The sequence below is a fragment of the Pseudophryne corroboree genome, chromosome 7, assembly GCF_028390025.1.
Source record: "Pseudophryne corroboree isolate aPseCor3 chromosome 7, aPseCor3.hap2, whole genome shotgun sequence".
Taxonomy (NCBI): Eukaryota; Metazoa; Chordata; class Amphibia; order Anura; family Myobatrachidae; genus Pseudophryne; species Pseudophryne corroboree.
This window is the reverse complement of record NC_086450.1, coordinates 189,287,014-189,306,327: the sequence shown is the minus strand read 5'-3', so window position 1 is coordinate 189,306,327 and position 19,314 is coordinate 189,287,014.

Genomic DNA, 19,314 nt, shown 5'->3' with positions numbered 1-19,314 from the left:
TGTCCTGGATCCAGCCCTCAGCATTCAGAGAGAAAGCCTTCAGAGAGAGTGAGTGACTGGACAGGCAGTGGTGGTCTTTATATACACAACATACATTCACAACACAATGGTCCCTATAATCTCATTGTTCATTGGACACAGGAATGTGTCTCCACATTATAGCAAAGGTCATAGGTGGATTTGAACAGGTGGGCTGTGTCTTTCTCCAACTGCTCTGGTGGGGGTATCCTCAGGATTCCCGCTGCATGTGTAATTTACAACAAATACAATTAATGTTCATAAATTACTTTTGCACATAACTATACGCAGGAGCGAGCGATCCTTTCCTAACTAGCATCGGAATGTTACTCATAAAATACCCTACAGCTGGATACTAAACACCACCTTTCAACCTTTGTCTGACCCTTCCTATCATGCAAAGAGGAATCTCTCTGTCCAGGAACAGTTTAAACTAAACATACTTGCTGACATTGTCTAGGAGAATATTTAATACAAAACACACTATTTGGGTTAAATATGCTATTATCGAGTCGCACGCTAGACGCTTACAAACTCTACCGTAAATGCGCATACACAGCGCGTGATCGCCGAAGCGATCTTACGCAAATTGTGGATATGTGCACACACGGCAGAGCGTGTGCACGTGCAGCGGGCATGTGCATGAGGGGTTAGTACAAGGCATATGTATCAGGATATTTTTCAACTTTGACATCATCATGCACCGAACCCAAGGCGGGTAGGAGCGCAAAGCGTCTTCGCGGCCCTGTCCCTTTGTCTTAGCGGAAAGCAAGGCTTTATGATCAGCGCAAGTAAGAGCAAAATATTGACGTATAGGCCCTTACGGATCCGGTCCCTAAGACCACGTTGCACTGCTGTGCTAGCGCAGTGAACGACACTTGTGAGGCGGAAAAGGTGTAATACCTACGCCAGCACCGAGTGCAACGTTTTGACCCTGTGCAAATCGCCGTCGGAGGACACACCCTCCGAGAAGACGTGGAGGAAAGGGAAGAGTCCGTGGCCCGACGCCAACACCTGTGCCTACTGCGCTGCCGGAAACCCTACGCGTACGTCTGCCCCCGCTAGAGGATCGGGACTGAGTACTTGATTCCAATCCGCTACGGGGGGGGGGGGGCAACCGCGCTCCCCCGGGACCAATTGGGGCCCAATGAAGACTCACCTGCATGAGAGGCTACTCCGTCCATCCCTGCTCCCTCCGGACAACTCACTGAGGCACCGGCCGACAACATTCCAGTCATGACGTCCATGGCTGGGGAGACAAAGGAGACATTGTTACCGTGCACCCCCACCGGTCCCGCAGCCGCCGCGAGCGGGGCTGGTGGGCCGACCGTTCCGCCAGAGGACAGGAGCGGCGTAAGAGTCTGCGCGATGCTATCAGCCAAAGAGCGGTGGCCTGTCCCTGTCCCCCGGGTACGGTGAATAACAAGGGAGCCACTGCCGACACGACTGCGGCACAAATGGCGGGCAAAATGGAGGCAGCAACCAAGGGAGCAGTCACCGTCGCTGGCGCACTGAGCACCGACACTGCACGCGAGTTCCACTCCCGATGAGAGGCTTGCAAACCACCCGTCGGAAGCTAAAAACCCAGTCGAGCCAGCGGCGGGGCCGGAGACGGAGTTCGTGCCCGGAGGGGAGCGCGAGCGGGCGGACGAACCTGGCCGCGGGCGCTCCGTGACTCAGGCGCCACAGGAGCAGCAGGCATGCTGCGCTCGGCCGGACCCAAAGGAGTCCAGTAGCCATTAAGGCAGGCCCGTGCTGCGGCTGGGTGAGGCGGCAATTAAAACACACAGAATATAATACACATAATAAGAGAATGTAGGAACAGTAAAAGAGGGGAAAGTAGGACAGAAGGGGGAAGAAGAGAGGTAAAATGATAAGATGCAGAGAGAAGTATAGATCAGGAGGGCAGGGAGAAAGTGAATAGCTGGAAAGAAATAAAGAGTTTTAAAAGGTAAATGGTGTACTTAGCAGTTCCACGGAAAAAAACTGTGAAGAGGCAGGATATCCTGGGTCTGAAGACTATATGTATGTCAAACCAGCCCCTATACAGAATCCAGCCACTCACAATCCAGGCAGTTTTCCTTATGTTCCTCCCACAAAAACTGTAACCCCTTCCGTGCCAGAGTGATGCATTAAGAGGCGTGCCGCAAGCCCAGACGGTGAGTTTATGCTGTTACGCCCATATTACATGACCTATACAGTCTTTCAATGTTACATGACTAGTCAGTGTTACGTGACTAAGAGTGTATTATCTGCATATCATGATGTTCTACATTTCCCATCTAACACTGCCCTAACAAACACAGTAATAAAACAAATAACAAATAGCAAAGTGCCCTGCCCACAAGTTTACAATCTATATATGGAAGGACATTGTAATCAATCTCTTAAAGAGCATACCTACTAATGTAATTTAAAAGTAAAACCCATCCGCAGAGTGTTACTCGATGCTGTTTCCAACACAAGCTGAGCTTGTACTTAGGGGCTATTTCAGACCTGATCGGTGCTGTGCGTGTTCGCCCAGCAGCAATCAGGTCTGAACTGCACATGCACCGGCACCGCAGTGCACCAGCGCATGCCAGACAGCCGACGGCTGTCTTTACCCTGCGATCGCCTCTGCCTGATTGACAGGCAAAGGGGGGCGCTGGGCGGGAGGGGGCGGGCCAGCGGTGTTTGGCCGCCATTTAGGGGGCGTGGACCATTGCGGGGGGGCGCAGCGGCTGCGTGACATCACACTCAGCCGCTGCGACCCGAGCAGCGACGAGTAGCTCCCTGCCGGCGCGCAGGGGCTGCGCTGGCTGGGAGCTACTCTTCCAGTACAAAAGCATCGCCACTGTGCAATGCTTTTGTACTGGTGCGACGGGGCAGGGACTGACATGCCGGGCGGACTAGCCCTGTGCTGGGCGTCCCCCCGCATGTCAGGGAAGCTGATCGTAGCTGTGCTAAATTTAGCACATCTACGATCAGTTCTGAATTACCCCCTAAATACATTAGTATCATTCCTTATTAAAACTGGGATCTGCTGGTAAGTATGACAAGTTGTGTAACTGTATTGCCATAAACCCAAATAAACCAAGAGTATAAGAAACTTCAGCCCTAATTTGGACAATGCTGATGATGTGTCGACTTTCTGGCAAATGGATCTCAACACAATTCTTGCAAATAAATAAATAAATAAATATATTCACTCATCCATTGTTTATTTACTCTGTGTTATTGTCATTTTTGTTTTGCATTCCTCTGGATCAACACAATTACAATAAATGAAAGGTTGTATTTTATGGACCTGCATTTTATTTTTAAACTTCCAGTTCTAAGCATTATTAGTTTGAGATGCTTAGCTTTGTAGTTACATTTGCTCTGCAGCAGAATACAAGCTATTGGCCCTCATTCCGAGTTGTTCGCTCGGTATTTTTCATCGCATCGCAGTGAAAATCCGCTTAGTACGCATGCGCAATGTTCGCACTGCGACTGCGCCAAGTAACTTTACTATGAAGAAAGTATTTTTACTCACGGCTTTTTCTTCGCTCCGGCGATCGTAATGTGATTGACAGGAAATGGGTGTTACTGGGCGGATACACGGCGTTTCAGGGGCGTGTGGCTGAAAACGCTACCGTTTCCGGAAAAAACGCAGGAGTGGCCGGGGAAACGGTGGGAGTGCCTGGGCGAACGCTGGGTGTGTTTGTGACGTCAACCAGGAACGACAAGCACTGAAATGATCGCACAGGCAGAGTAAGTCTGGAGCTACTCTGAAACTGCTAAGTAGTTAGTAATCGCAATATTGCGAATACATCGGTCGCAATTTTAAGAAGCTAAGATTCACTCCCAGTAGGCGGCGGCTTAGCGTGTGTAACTCTGCTACATTCGCCTTGCGAGCGAACAACTCGGAATGAGGGCCTTTGTTCTCTTTGTTAAGTTGTGTACTGCGGCTATGATCAAGAAACATAAAGACCCTTCTATAAGACCCACCTCGATAACCAGTCGCTTTGTAAGAATGATGTGTATATTTAGCTACCGAGCTATACAGCAACGTAGATGTGTCCGTTACTTACTGATTAATCTCTTTCCGTCATTACATGTCTTTTGTTTGTGCAGTAGAAACTGATAGAGAAATAAGATATGTAAATGCTCCCTTCATTGTGAGATACATCTGTTGTATAAGAGACAGATGCACCTGTGCCATGAATTGTTGGGGGATATTTACCCCTCTATTCTGCAGTATATGAATTAGAATGTTAACCATAATATTTTATTTTGCTGTTGTTTGTACTCTCAGACAGGAAAATATGTGATGAGCGCATTGCCTCAGGTAGGGCAGTTAGGGGCATAAGAGGGAGACTTTTCAACACTAATAAAATACAGAAAAACCATCAATGCCAGAATATCTCTCCCTTTTCACAGCGCCTCTGTTCCCACTGTCAGTCACCTTGTTCCTAATAAATCAGAGCACGGTTATTCATTTTGTATTATGTGGCTGCTGAACCTGATGTGCACATAAGGACTGCACCAAATGACAGGACTGACACATGCTTCTTTTTGGATTTGAGTTACTGGCAACAGTTTGATGACTGGTGGCTCGTGGAGAGATGAATCCCTGGCTAGGGCCAGGTATGGAGCTAGGGGGAATATTTATTTGGTTGACCAAGGTTAGTGATGAGGAGAGCTGACCTTCTGGTTTGGACAATAAATGATGCACAATGAATTACTGAACTACGGAACTCATGATTTGTCCTTGAGGCTAATGCTCCAGAAACATTTAATCAATTTAGTATATAGTTATTGCTATGAATTACTTAACCAGTTCATCAATATGTGACACTCTGAACATGGACCCCTGTTGTAGGAATGTTTGGGGGTTATATATATTTGCAGGCACCATCATTCATTTGACTGAGACCCCTAATTGCACCTGCTTGAATTTGTTTTCTCTACCCCTTTAACTTGATTCAGGGCTCCCTGATTAATCAGACAGCTGCACACTACCTTAACAGTGTGCAGAATTCCTGGTTCTTGGTCTCCAGCAGTTCAAGGAACCTTGTTGGGAGGGTAAGGAGTGAGCAGGTCTTGATCAATTAAATCTGGTTCTTTATTGTAGCAAACTTTGACAATGCAATGCTTCCACGTCACTCATTACTTCTACTAAAATAAGTACCTTGTTAGTAAATAGGCCACTTTACAATACACATGCATAAATAACCAACACGTCCCTTTCAGTAAGTAACTTTATCAACAGTAAGTGAGTTACTTTATCTAGAGTATATAGCTAATATCACAACAGTACAATTAAGCATGATACATTCCACCTATGGCCCTCATTCCGAGTTGTTCGCAGCAGTTCATCGCATCGCAATCGGCGGAAATTTGCAAACTGCGCATGCGCGAAAACTACATTGCGCGTGCGCAAAACCAGTGTTACGACGCTTGTGCAAAAATACACAGGATTTTCAGTTCAGTACTCTAACGAAAACAGGGTTTGACAGAGGCGGTGCGGAGGCTTGGCTTCGCTATCTAACGAAATGGGCGTGAAAGTGGGTGGCCAGTGTGGGAGTATGCAGACGGCAGTAGGCGTGTTTTGTGCAGAAATGCGTAGCTGATGGTTCTAAGTACACAACAAATGTTCGTTACCTGAACGCAGCCTAGGAGTAAGTCTGCAGCTACTCAGCCCTTGCGAACTTCTGCTACAAGTGTGTTGGCCCATATTTAGCTGGTAATTTCCAATCTAAGTCACCTGCAGAGCAAATAATTGCCAAACACTGCAGTTACAAATGACTCTTACCAGCAATTGTTTTTACACATAACAGTTTATCATTTACCATGTCAAAATCTGACACACTCACAAATAATGTACTGTTTTTTCAGGATTATTTTTAAATACTTTGCTGTTAACAGCATGTTTTTTGTTTTTTAACAAATATTCTCCTTGATCAAGTGTGAATAAACCAACTTATAAACGACATCAGCTAAATGCCAACATGCCATGTTCTCTACATTGTCGTCTTCCTTTGTACATACCGAACAACATGAGCCACATAATGCAGCCCACGCTTAATGTTACTTACTAACACACGTATTATTGTTTTGGAACATGTGACCATTTCTAATACTATGGCATGTTGCCCCTAGTAACCCAAGTTGATTTCAAAGTTGTTGTTTTTTACTAGGTACAGTTAACTGTTGTGAAAGCAAAAAAATTACAAAATAAGAATATTCAATGTTTGTATGAATATTCAATGTTTGTTCCCTTGTTCCACAAATGTAAATATGCAATGTCAAAGTTTACTGTACACATTTTTCAAGAGTGCATAACCTTAAAATAAACACACAAGCAATTTATTTTTTTATTTTATTTTTTTTACTTAAGAAAATAAAGAAATTCAAAAAGCCAACATGGCTAGAAATTAGCATGAAAATAAAAATTGGACATAGCAACAAACAGCTGCCAGTGGTGATTTTTACATAACAGAAGCCAGTACTGTGGTTCCCCCATCTACTGGCCAAAGAAAATGTATAAGAAAAAATAATAAAATGTTGTGAACCCCCAGCCGGAGGATACTTTTGGGAAAACTGAGGTAGATTCTTGGCACAATACACAAACCCAAACAGACACAGCACGCTAGGAAGAGGAAGATGGATCAAGTGTACAGGAAAATAACTCACAGGCTACAAAACAAAAAATAATACAACAACCCCCTTTCAGCATGAGGGAGTTGTCCATTCTGGCCACACAAGCCCAAAAAAATACATAAAGGCAACATGGAAAACATGGGTGCTGGGCATCTGGAGAGACATTACTTTCTCTTCTTTCGCCCCGTCTGATGTGGTTGGTCATGGCTCGGTCTGCGAAGTGACCTTCAAGGGCCCTGCCCAGTGGGATCTTCTTCCTGGGCAGGGGGAGGAGAGGGAGCAGATGTGCCTGGCTCCCTGCCACTGTGGGCAGCGATGGCCAGCGATGTCCTGGAGGCCTTGCACAACAGAGCTGGCGAGTTGTTGGACCGAGGAGGCGAGTTCGGCTTGGCCCTGCCGGATCTCTGCCAGACCTTGGCAGAGTTGAGCTACACCTTGCCCAACACAGGTTGTGTGCTCAGTGAGCCGGACAGATATCTGGCTTACCTCCCGGATCATTGTGTCCTGAAATTGTGTCAGCCTCTCACCATGACTGGCAATTTCAGACAGAATGCCCGGGATAGCAGAGGGTTGGGTGGTGGGGCCAGTTGGAATCTGGCCAGGTGTAATCTGCCGACCCACACTGGAGGACTCACTAGGTCCCCCCACCTCAGCCTCAGCCGGATACCCCTCCTCTGACTCAATCTGCTCACCCTCCTGTGCTGTGTTATGTTAAAAGCAAATAGAAGAATGAGAGAAAAAAGGACAGAAAAAAACAAAAAAAACAAAGTCACAACTTTGAAAACAACACAAAAAAATATATATATATATATATATATATAATGTGTGTAAACTTACCTGGCAAGTCATGTAGGTTAACAATTTCAGGCAGGTCCGTGTCCATATGAGACACCCCACTCGCCTCCTCGTAGCTCACACAGTCCATCGCCAGCTCCTCAAGGTCTGTATACGCCACAGTGGCAGCGGGACCTCCCTCTGTTGCCCTCGAAGCATTCCACTCCACAGACCTCTTGCCCTTCAGGCGGGACTTGAAGTCGGCCCAACTACATATGTGATTAGAATTAGGGGTAAGGGACATAAAAGTTAAAAAAAAACCTGTTTTGATTACTTGTACACATGTTATGTATTTGGTTGCTATAGGCAACATCCCATATAGCTAAGTTTTTAAAAATAAATTGTACATAAAATTGTGTGTCAATATACACTTACCATCTTCTAACTTCCTGTGGGGTGCGGACAATTGAGCCGACTTCATTTACAGAATCTGTAATGTCCCTCCAGATGCGATCTTTTGTTGCAGCACCCATGTTTTTGCTGCCTCTGTATTTTGTCCATGGCTTGTGTGACCAGAACTCGCAGCTCCCTCTTAGAAAAGGCGGGCTGTCGCTTTCTCTTTTTGGCTGTAGCCTGTGAGGTATCGTCCTGTACCTCCTCACCATCTTCCTCTTCACTTGCTGGTTGTGTTGTTTGGGTTTGTGTTGTTAGTCCAGAATCTACCTCAGTTTCCCCAGTATCTGCAGGGCCGGCTCCAGGCATGTTCCATTTGAGCGGCCGCGCAGGGCGCCACCCCTCAAAGGGCGCCGCTATTTGTGGCCGTCATATTGTGTCCACATACCTGGAGCCGGCACTGCCCTGATCACAGATGTCCGTCCCGGCTCTCAGCAGTGGCCGCAATGATGGGGGAGTGTTGTGGGTGGGCCAAGGCCGGGCTCAGTAAATTTGTGTGCGGTGCCTAGCCAGCCCGAGCAGCCCCGCCTCCCTCTCGACACACCCACCGCCTGTCTCCAGCCACTGTGCTCTCCTCATCCTCCTCTCCTCCCGAGAAAGCCGGTGTGCGCACGACGTCATTGCGCTCGGCAGTCTGGGAGAGGAAGCGTTGGTGGGAGAAGAGAGGACCGAGGAGCGGGAAGATCGAGGAGCAGCGGCAGCCCCAGCGACGGTGCGTACTGTACAGCATGTGCCCACCCATCCACCAAAAAGCACCAGCAGGTCTGCAGTCTGCCTGCCTGAGCCCCTGGCCCCGAGGAGGCAACCTGTCAGTCCAGGATCCCGGCAGCAGCACAGCACATGGCCAGCATGAGCACTTCAGGGAGAGTGCTGCCCCCCAGCCTGGTTGAGTCCGGATGTATACATGTATAGAGTACATCTCTCACTCTCTGTCAGCTCTCTCTCAATCCTCACCCCCCTCTCTCTCTTTTCTTGTCCCCCCCCTCTCTTTTGTTTTCACGCCCCCTCTCTCTTTTGTCCTCGTATCTCTCTCTTTTGTACTCAGACCCTCTCTCACTCTTGTACTAACCCACCTCTTTGTCGTTACCCCCATCTCACTCTTTTGTCCTTACCCCCTCTCTCTATTTTGTCTTTACCTCCCTCTCTCTCTTTTGTCATTACCCCTCTCTGTCTCTTTTGTCATTACCCCTCTCTGTCTCTTTTGTCCTTATCCCACCCTCTCTCTTTTGTCCTTATCCCACCCTCTCTATTTTGTCCTTATCCCACCCTCTCTCTTTTGTCCTTATCCCACCCTCTCTCTTTTGTCCTTATCCCACCCTCTCGCTTTTGTCCTTATCCCACCCTCTCGCTTTTGTCCTTACCCCCCTCTCGCTTTTGTCCTTACCCCCCTCTCTCTCTTTTGTCCTTACCCGCTCTCTCTTTTGTCCTTACAGTACCTCGCTCTTTGTCCTTACAGTACCCCTCTCTGTGTCCTTACAGTACCCCTCTCTTTGTCCTCACCTCTCTCTCTCTCTCTCTCTCTCTCTCTCTCTCTCTCTCTCTATCTCGTCCTCACCTCTCTCTCTTGTCCTCACCTCTCTTCTTTTGTCCTTACCCCCTCTCTTGATCTCTCTACCTCTCTCTCATCCTCGCTCCCTCACTTTTGTCCTCATCCTATCTCTTTTTTTGTCTTCACCCTTTCTCTCTCTTGTCCTCACCCCCCCCCCTTTTGTCCTCACCTCTCCTCTCTCTTGTATTCATCTCTCTCTCTCTCTTGTCCTCAACTCCCCCCTCCCCACATTTTTTCCCTCGCCTCCCTATTTCTCTCTTGTCCTTACCCCTCTCTCTCTATCTCTCTCATCATAGCGCACAGCAGGGAGGAGTCCTAGGAGCAGCAGCACGGCATTGAGCAATGTCGCTTGGTACTATAAGCGGCTGGCCGCCCACAAGCACCCGGTCTGCAGCCTGCCTGCCTGCCTGCCTGAGCCCCTGGTCCTGAGGAGGAGTCCAGCCACCCATGCAGCCTGGGATCCCAGCAGCAGCACAGCACACAGCCAGCATCAGCACTGCAGGGAGAGTGCCGCCCCCCTGGCCAGGATGAGTGCGGATGTATACATGCCCTGGCTGATTCTCTCTGTCCTCACCCACTCTCTCTGTCCCTCTGTTTTCACCCCCCCTCTCTTTTTTTGTCCTCACCCCCTCTCTCTCTTTTGTCCTCACCCCCCTCCCTCTTGTCCTCACCTCTGACTCTTGTCCTCACCCCCCTCCCTCTCTCTTGTCCTCATCTCTCTCTCTTGTCTTCACCCTTCTCTCTGTTGTCCTCACCTCTCTTTTTATTGTCCTAACCCCCTCTCTTCTCTCTCTTTTCCTAACCTCTTTCTTTTGTATTCACTCCCCCTCTCTCTCTTTTGTCCTCGCCTCTCACTCTTTTGTACTCAGACCCTCTCTCTCTCTCTTATACTAACCCCTCTCTTTGTCGTTACCGCCCCTCTCTTTGTCGTTACCCGCCCCTCTCTTTGGCGTTACCGCCCCTCCCTTTGTCGTTACCGCCCCTCTCTTTGTCATTACCGCCCCTCTCTTTGTCGTTACCCCCTCTCTCTTTGTTACCCCTCTCACTCTTTTGTCCTTACCCCTCTCTCTCTTTTGTCATCACCCCCCTCTGTCTCTTTTGTCCTTATCCCACCCTCTCTCTTTTGTCCTTATCTCACCCTCTCTCTTTTGTCCTTATCTCGACCTCTCTCTTTTGTCCTTATCCCACCCTATCTCTTTTGTCCTTATCCCACCCTCTCTCTTTTGTCCTTATCTCACCCTCTCTCTTTTGTACTTATCCCACCCTCTCTCTTTTGTCCTTACCCCCCTCTCTCTCTCTCTTGTCCTTACAGTACCTCTCTCTTGTCCTCACCTCTCTGTCTTGTCTTGTCCTCACCTCATCTCTATCTCTCTCGTCCTCACCCCTCTCTTCTCTCTTGTCCTCACCCCCCTCTCTTCTGTCTCTTTTCCTCACCTCTCTTCTTTTGTCCTCACCCCCTCTCTTCTGTCTCTTTTCCTCACCTCTCTTCTTTTGTCCTTACCCCCCTCTCTTGATCTCTCTCCCTCTCTCTCATCCTCACTCCCTCTCTTTTGTCCTCATCCTATCTCTTTTTTGTCCTCACCCTCTCTCTCTCTTTTGTCCTCATGCCTCCTTTTGTCCTCACCTCTCCTCTCTCTTGTTTTCACCCCCCAATTTTGCCCTCACCTCCCTCTCTCTCTTCTCCTTACCCCTCTCTTTCTATCTCTCTCATCATAGCGCACAGCAGGGAGGAGTCCTAGGAGCAGCAGCACGGCATTGAGTGATGTCGCGTGATACTGTATGCAGCTGGCCGCCCACAAGCACACGGTCTGCAGCCTGCCTGCCTGCCTGAGCCCCTGGTCCTGAGGAGGAGTACAGCCACCCATGCAGCCCGGGATCCCAGCAGCAGCACAGCACACAGCCAGCATCAGCACTGCAGGGAGAGTGCTGCCCCCCTGTCCAGGGTGAGTGCGGATGTATACATGCCCTGGCTGATTCTCTCTGTCCTCACCCACTCTCTCTGTCCCTCTGTTCTCACCTCCCCCCCTCTCTTTTTTTTTGTCCTCACCCCCTCTCTTCTCCCTCTTGTCCTCGCCTCTCTCTTGTGTTCACCCTTCTCTCTGTTGTCCTCGTCTCTCTTTTTATTGTCCTCACCCCTTCTCTTCTCCCTCTTTTCCTAACCTCTCTCTTTTGTACTCACCCCCCTCCCTCTCTCTCTCTTTTGTCCTCACTCCACCTCTTTGTCCTCACCCCCCTCTCTCTCTTTTGTCCTCACCCCCCTCTCTCTCTTTTGTCCTCACCCCCCTTTCTCTTTTGTCCTCACCCCCCTCTCTCTTTTGTCCTCACCCCCCTCTCTCTCTTTTGTCCTCACTTCCCCTCTCTCTTTTGTCCTCACTCCCCCTCTCTCTCTCTTGTCCTCACTCCCCCTCTTTGTCCTCACTCCCCCTCTCTCTTGTCCTCACCCCCTCTCTCTTTTGTCCTCACCCCCCTCTCTTTTGTCCTCACCCCCTCTCTCTTTTGTCCTCACCCTCCCCTCTCTCTTTTGTCCTCTCCCCCCTCTCTCTCTTTTGACCTCACCCCCCTCTCTCTCTTTTGACCTCACCCCCCTCTCTCTCTTTTGTCCTCACCCCCCTCTCTTTCTTTTGTCCTCACCCCCCTCTCTCTCTTTTGTCCTCACTCCCCCTCTCTCTCTTTTGTCCTCACTCCCCGTCTCTCTCTTTTGTCCTCACTCCCCCTCTCTCTTGCTTCACTTCTCTTTCTCTTGTCCTCTCTCTTTCTCTCTTGTCCACAATTCAAAGCTACTTTCATAGCGGCTCTACTGTGGTGTAATGTGTATAAGGTGCTCTACTATGGCATAATGTGTGTAAGTGGCTCTGGTGTAAAGTGTCTAAGGGTTATGATGTGGCGTAACATGTACAGTATAAGTTGCTCTACTGTTGTGTAACGTGTATAAGGGGCATTACTTTGTGGGGCATACTAAGGTGTAAAGGGCATTACTGTGCGGGCATATTAATGTGCAAGGAGCATTACTGTGTGGGGCATGATACGGTGCAAGGGGCATTACTGTGTGGAGACCAATAGAACCACACTTCAGTTATCGTCTGCTGTGCGGATTTGAAAAACGGTCCCCACTGAGTATGTCCGAGAACTGGGATTGCATATAAGAAAAATTTTACAAGGTTCTGCTATATGATATTAAGCAATATATTGGAGTTTGTAGGGAATTAATTAGGAACAGCGCTGTGGATTCCTTTTTGCTCTGGTATTTTCAAATATGTGTATCTGCCACTACTGGGGTCATTTTGTGAATCTGGCACTGCACTAATGGGGTCATTATGTGTATCTGTCACCATTGGGGGCATATGTGTATCTGGCACTGCACTACTTGGGTCATTATGTGTATCTGACACTGCACTACTGGGGTCATTATGTGTATCTGGCACTATTGGGGGCATATGTGTATCTGGCACTTCACTACTGGGGTCATTATGTGTCTCTAGCACTGCCCTACTGGGGTCATTATGCCTATCTGGCACTCTACTGGGGTCATTATGTGTATCTGGCACTATACTGGAACGTTATGTGTATCTAACAGTATACTGGGTACATTATGTGTAAGGAGCACTACTGTGGGCGTTATGTGTAAGGATGCTAATTGTGTTAAGGGTGTGGTGAAAATATACATATTTATAGTTTGATAACATAATATAAAGTTGCGTGGCCACACCCACTTTCCCAGAAGTGCGCGTGCCGAATGCGCACGCATTGAGAGGGGGGGGGGGTGCTTCAAAATTTCACGCTCAGGGTGCTAGTAGGCCTGGAGCCGGCCCTGAGTATCTGTGTCTGGCAGGGGACTCACAGCATACCCCTGTGTGTCAGAAGATGGGGTTTCCCCAGTACTGGGTCCTGCTCTTTCAACATCACCACTGGCAGCTTGTAGCATCTGCTGCTGCAGCAGGCTCAACTCTGCAGCTATTTGTTCGGGAGTAGCCATGTTGCTGATGGCATGTGGGTTGGCACAGCTGTCTGGCGATTTATAGCTGCGTGTGATTTCCAGTGCGGGAAATCGCACAGGTGCTAACTACACTAATTTCTCCAGTAATTGCAGTACTGGCTATTTAAACGGCATGCATGCAGCCTGTGTTTGTGGGTGTATGGCATGAAGCTGAAGAGAAGCTAGGTGGACGTGTTGCAAAATAACTATTGATTTGTGTAAGGTTTTCTAGCTGTACATTGCAAACTAATGTGCGTTTGCTAGATTGCTATTTTTTTACTGTTATGTTGCGGACGCAGTGTTTTTTAATACCTTAAAAATGGGTTTAAAATAGTTGTGATATAACAATGTATAATAGTTGTTATATTTTTGGGGAAAAAATTGCTTTATTTTTTTGAGCAGGTAAGTAGCCTGGCCATGGGTGGGCTGGTGTTGGAGGGGTTACAGTGTGTTTGGGCCTATTCTCAGTGTCCTTTTCTCTCTCTTGTAGGTTGCTCTATCTTTATTTTATTACAATTCTTAGTGAGTGGCAAAGTAGGCCAATTGTCTTTTTTTGAACAAAGAATTGCTTTATTTTTCTGAGCAGGTAAGTAGCCTGGCCATGGGTGGGCTGGTGTTGGAGGGGTTACAGTGTGTTTTGGCCTATTATCATAGTCATATTGTTTAAATATTTGCCGAAACTAAAAATTTGGTGTGCCAAAGTATACAGTTTGTTTTGTTCTTCCTTTGCGGGAATATTCGTTTAGTTTGTAAGTTACATGTCGTTGCCATTGTTTACTGAATTTGATAGGTTTATTTTGTAGTAGTCCATACTTAGTAGGTTAATCATATATTGTTGAAGTAATTTTATGGGGTTTTTTGGCTGTGTTTATTTTTATTTTTTTGTTGGTTTCATGGAAAACAATGTTGTAGCTATGTAGGTAAATGTGGTTTAATTAAATTTTTAATTGTGTTTGTTCCTGTTTTTCATCATGAAGATATGGAGTACGCTCCTGCAGTAAGAGTTTGAACTGCCATACACATAATTGTTATTGGGGCAATGTGTGTTGTTAATTGATTGTGTGTTTTAATGTTTCCTACCTTCATTTGAAGATGGTGATGGCCATATATGTTGGTGCGGAAGCTCTCCCACCCCAACCGGCGGAAGCCCGTCCACCCCAACCGGCAGAAGCCCTCCCACCCCAACCGTCTCCTCATCCTCCAAGGCAACGGAGACGTGCAAGGCCACCAATTTACCGTACCCGTGTCACCCTTTTTGGGATGCCTGATGATGTGGTATTGCGCAGATACAGGCTGCCACCTCATCTAATCCTAGACACTCTCTCCATAATAGAGAGTGATCTAGAACAATCCATTAGGTATCCTACAGCAATACCAGCATTGACACAATTCCTTGCTGTGTTACATTTTTTGGCAACTGGTTCTTACCAGCATGTAGTTGGGGATCTGGTTGGCAAGTCGCAGGGCCAGTTCAGTAAGGTCCTGCGGCGTATAAGCCAAGCATTCCTCACCAGAGTGAAACAATTCATAGCAATGCCTTTGGATGCTGGTGCCCTGGCTGTGGTGAAGCGGCAATTTCAGGAAGGGGGTAGACGCTTCCCACACGTTATTGGGGTTGTGGATGGAACACATGTTGCCATTGTTGCGCCAAAACATAATGAAGACATCTATAGAAACAGGAAACTAGTTCATTCTCTGAATGTCATGGTTGTTTGTGGCCCATCCCTCCAGATCCTGTCCCTGTATGCTATGTTCCCCGGGAATTCCCATGATGCCCATGTCATTCGACAATCAGGGATATGGCAAAGATTAAGAATGATGGAAGGCCAAGACATGTGGCTATTGGGTGAGTTTTTTATGTGGTGTTTTTGAACAGTCATATTGTTATAATTAATTTTTTTTATTTAGATTTTATCCTTTTTCTCTTCTCATATTCTGAAACAGGAGATCGTGGATATCCTTGCACCCCCTGGCTTATGACTCCTTACAGCAAACCCAGGCCAGGACCACAGTCGGCATTTAACTCTGCGCTTACTGCCACTAGACAGCTGGTGGAGCGCACGATTGGGGTTCTTAAAGGGCGTTTTTGTGTGCTCCACCGCACTGGTGGCGACATCATGTATTCGCCGGAGATGGTAAGTAAAATTGTGGTCCTGTGCGCTATACTCCATAACATTGCTGTAAGGAGTCGCGAAGAGCTTCCACACTAGGAGGAATTGCCGGATGAGGAGCCAGGGGTTGGACGGGCCTTCCGTGGCGGGAGTCTTAGCCAGCGGGGTCATGCCGTAAGGGCTAGAATTGTACAGTAGTATTTCAGGTATGTTTATGTTATGATAGTAATATACTTTAAATGTTGTATAATTTTTGCAATCTGTCTGTACGTGTAGGGTATTTTTGAATGATGCCATTTTGCTTGCTTTGTAAAGTTGTGAGTGTGTTGCTATTGTATTGTGAGTATTTGATAAAGTGTCTGAGTACAGATTTGTTCTGTACTGTTCTCCTTATCATGTGTATATAGATGGGGGGTTTTTACACAATGGGATTACTGTTGCATTCTGTTTGATTATATGCAGTTGTGGGCGTGTTAATTTGTTATTTTTCAATGTTTTTTTTTAATATGTGTAATTGTGTTCTAAATCAAAAATGACAGCACCCTTATTTTTTATTTTTTTTTGTTTTTGGCTCTGTTTACCAAACAAATGCCACAACATTGGCCCAATAAAAATCTACTTTGTGACTTTGTGAAGCTGATTGGTCCTGCAAAATGTGGTGAGTAAACTGGTTGAAACTATCTCTGTGTGTAGCATTTTATCTTGGTGTATGTTTGTAATTTTTTTTATTGTTGTTTGTAATTTTGTATTTAGTGATCCCCTAAAGATATATCTATATATGTGTGTGTATATCTCTCTCTTTCATTCTCTCTCTCTCTTTCTCTCTCTCTCTCTCTCTCTCTCTCGACCAATATATATATATATATATATATATATATATTTACGTTTGTTTAATTTTTAATTTTATATATGTGAATTCATTAATATATATATTTTTTTTTCTTAAATAAAAAAAAAAATATATATATATATATATATATATATATATAGAGGGAGAGAGAGAGAGATAGATCTCTCTATATATATATGTATATATATATATATATATATATATACATATAGATATATAGATATATATATATATATATTGATATATCTCTATATATACACTGCTCAAAAAAATTAAGGGAACACTTAAACAACACAATGTAACTCCAAGTCAATCACACTTCTGTGAAATCAAACTGTCCACTTAGGAAGCAACACTGATTGACAATCAATTTCACATGCTTTTGTGCAAATGGAATAGACAACAGGTGGAAATTATAGGCAATTAGCAAGACACCCCCAATAAAGGAGTTGTTCTGCAGGTGGTGACCACAGACCACTTCTCAGCTCCTATGCTTTCTGGCTGATGTTTTGGTCACTTTTGAAAGCTGGCGGTGCTTTCACTCTAGTGGTAGCATGAGACGGAGTCTACAACCCACACAAGTAGCTCAATCTAATATACATTATTGGTTTAAACTTAATACACACAATCCATACCTCCGCTCCTAACATGACCCACCCCAGGTGGGACAAAATACTCTCTATCTGGATTTTGGACTTAATTTATGATTGCCGTCATTTGTGTTGAAATACCTTTCTTATCAATTAAATATCATTGTTTAAGGGAAGTCGAGGTAGAGAGTATTTTGTCCCTACTGGAATAGGTCATGTAGGGAGGTATACACAATCTAATAAACACCCCCTCCGCTCCTTCCCCTGGGCCCCCCTATATAGTACCCTGGGCCCCCCAAGGCTTAATCCAGCCCTGTGCAGGATCTGTTTCTGCAACAATGGTCGCAGTGCCCCCTAAGCTGCAGTATGATTGACATGCTACGACCTCTGGGGGTGGCGATGGCCAGAGTTTCAGAAAACGGGTGTGTCTGCGCATGCCAAGGAAGTTGCAGTGTACTTACTCAGATATTCGCAGAGATGATTGGATGCATTGTATTCATGCACGGCACCAGACCAGAGAAGCCGGTAGGAGGTGTTTATTTACACAATACGCTTCCTGCGGCATCAGCAATAATAGCACAGCTGCTGTGTACAAAGTTGCATCAGCTGTGCAATGCAGCCATCTTTGAATCAGGACCTATGTCAATTATGTTTCATACATTTTGTTCTACTTAAGTTTTTTTTTTTATCTCATATGAGTTCTGCAACCAACCTGAGATCACTGACTTTATACCCTCCTTTATACCAGAGGCGTCACTTACCTGGAGCACACCCGGTTAGCCGCAGTTGCAAAGGGGTCATGGCTTCTTGGGATGAGGGCATGGCTAAGCATCCTGACCCCTGTTTTCATCACTCCAGGCAGGGGCGTTTTAAGAGAGAAGGCCCGTGTGCAGCCTTCTGCTTCAGGGGCCCCCTCCTCTCTGACTGATGCACAGGATTTAATACTTACCTCTCCGGAGTCCCCCGGCGGTGCCATACTTCTCCGCGGCAGCGGCAATAGAGTCTGAGAACAGACTCTATTGCGCAAGCGCAAACCTCCGGGAACACGGCGCGGCATCCATTTTCCCAAAGATGTTGCTAATGTGCATGCGTTAAACTCCGGAAAAATGGCCGCCGTGCCATCTTTCCGGAGTTTTCAGCAGGCGCAATAGAGTTTGTTCCCCCTAGTGTTCAAACTCTATTGCGCTGCCGAAGAGGGATGGCTTCGATGGGGGACTTCAGAGAGGTAAGTATTAAGCAAATGGGTGCAGTGTGTGCGGGGTGGGCCTCTCACACACTGCACCCATAATAGAAACGCCAATGACTCCGGGGTCCGGGAGATGCGGCCTGCCCCCAAAGTCTGGTGTTCTGGCAGTGCCAGCTTCTACAGGGTGACAGTAGCCGGGTTGCTGCACGTAATGTTACAGTACAGCACCCGGCTCCTGTCACTGAGCAGGATCCAGCACTTTGGTGTCGCCCCTCGGCGGGTGACACCCGGGTGCAGGCCGCACCCTCCTTGTGACGCCACTGCTTTATACCCATCCTTGACAGGGACTGTCAAGTAGTGCCGGATTACCAAATAGGCAGAGTAGGCACCATGCCTATGGGCCCCATGCCCTTTATAGGCCCCACGACTACAGATCAAACTCTAATATTTATTTGATCATAAAACGAAATTACAATCAAGCTTACTTAAATTGTTTCCAAAAAATGAATAAACTCAAAGAAACAAAAACCTTACATTAAAGACTCCATAGAGAACATACTGTATTAATATACTGTACCCATTAATAACTTAAATTACATAAACCATAGACATCAGATTCACATTACACATACCTCTTTTCGCAGGACAGACAGCGGTGAATAGATGTGCTGTGTGCATGCGCACAGCATCTATTCACGGGAGTCAGAGGAACAGGGGGCATGCCAGCAGCTCACGGAGCTCTGGCCATGCCCCATCAATGATTAAATCGGGAGGCGTGGATTGCGATCACAGCATCCCCATGAAGCCACACACCCTTTATCTGAGGACACCCCCCCCCCCCCTTTCGGATGCAGGCGGGGCCATGCTGCGCAGAGGTACCAACTCCCAATGCAGCAATGTTGGGAGGTATGCATTACAGTTTCCAGATCGTAGACTGTAAATTGGTAAAATTAAAGACATACACTATTCAGAGATAATTTACATGGGAGGCTCTTAAATTGTGACTGCTTAGGGGCCTCCATGGGGGTTTAATCTAGGTTGACCATAATATCCCTTTAATCTGGGACACCTATGATTTACACAGGTTCTGTGGCTGGCTATACTCTAGCCTGAATTTCACCTGGTTTTAGCCAGCCACAGAACCTGTGTAAATCATAGGTGTCCCAGATTAAAGGGCTATTATGGT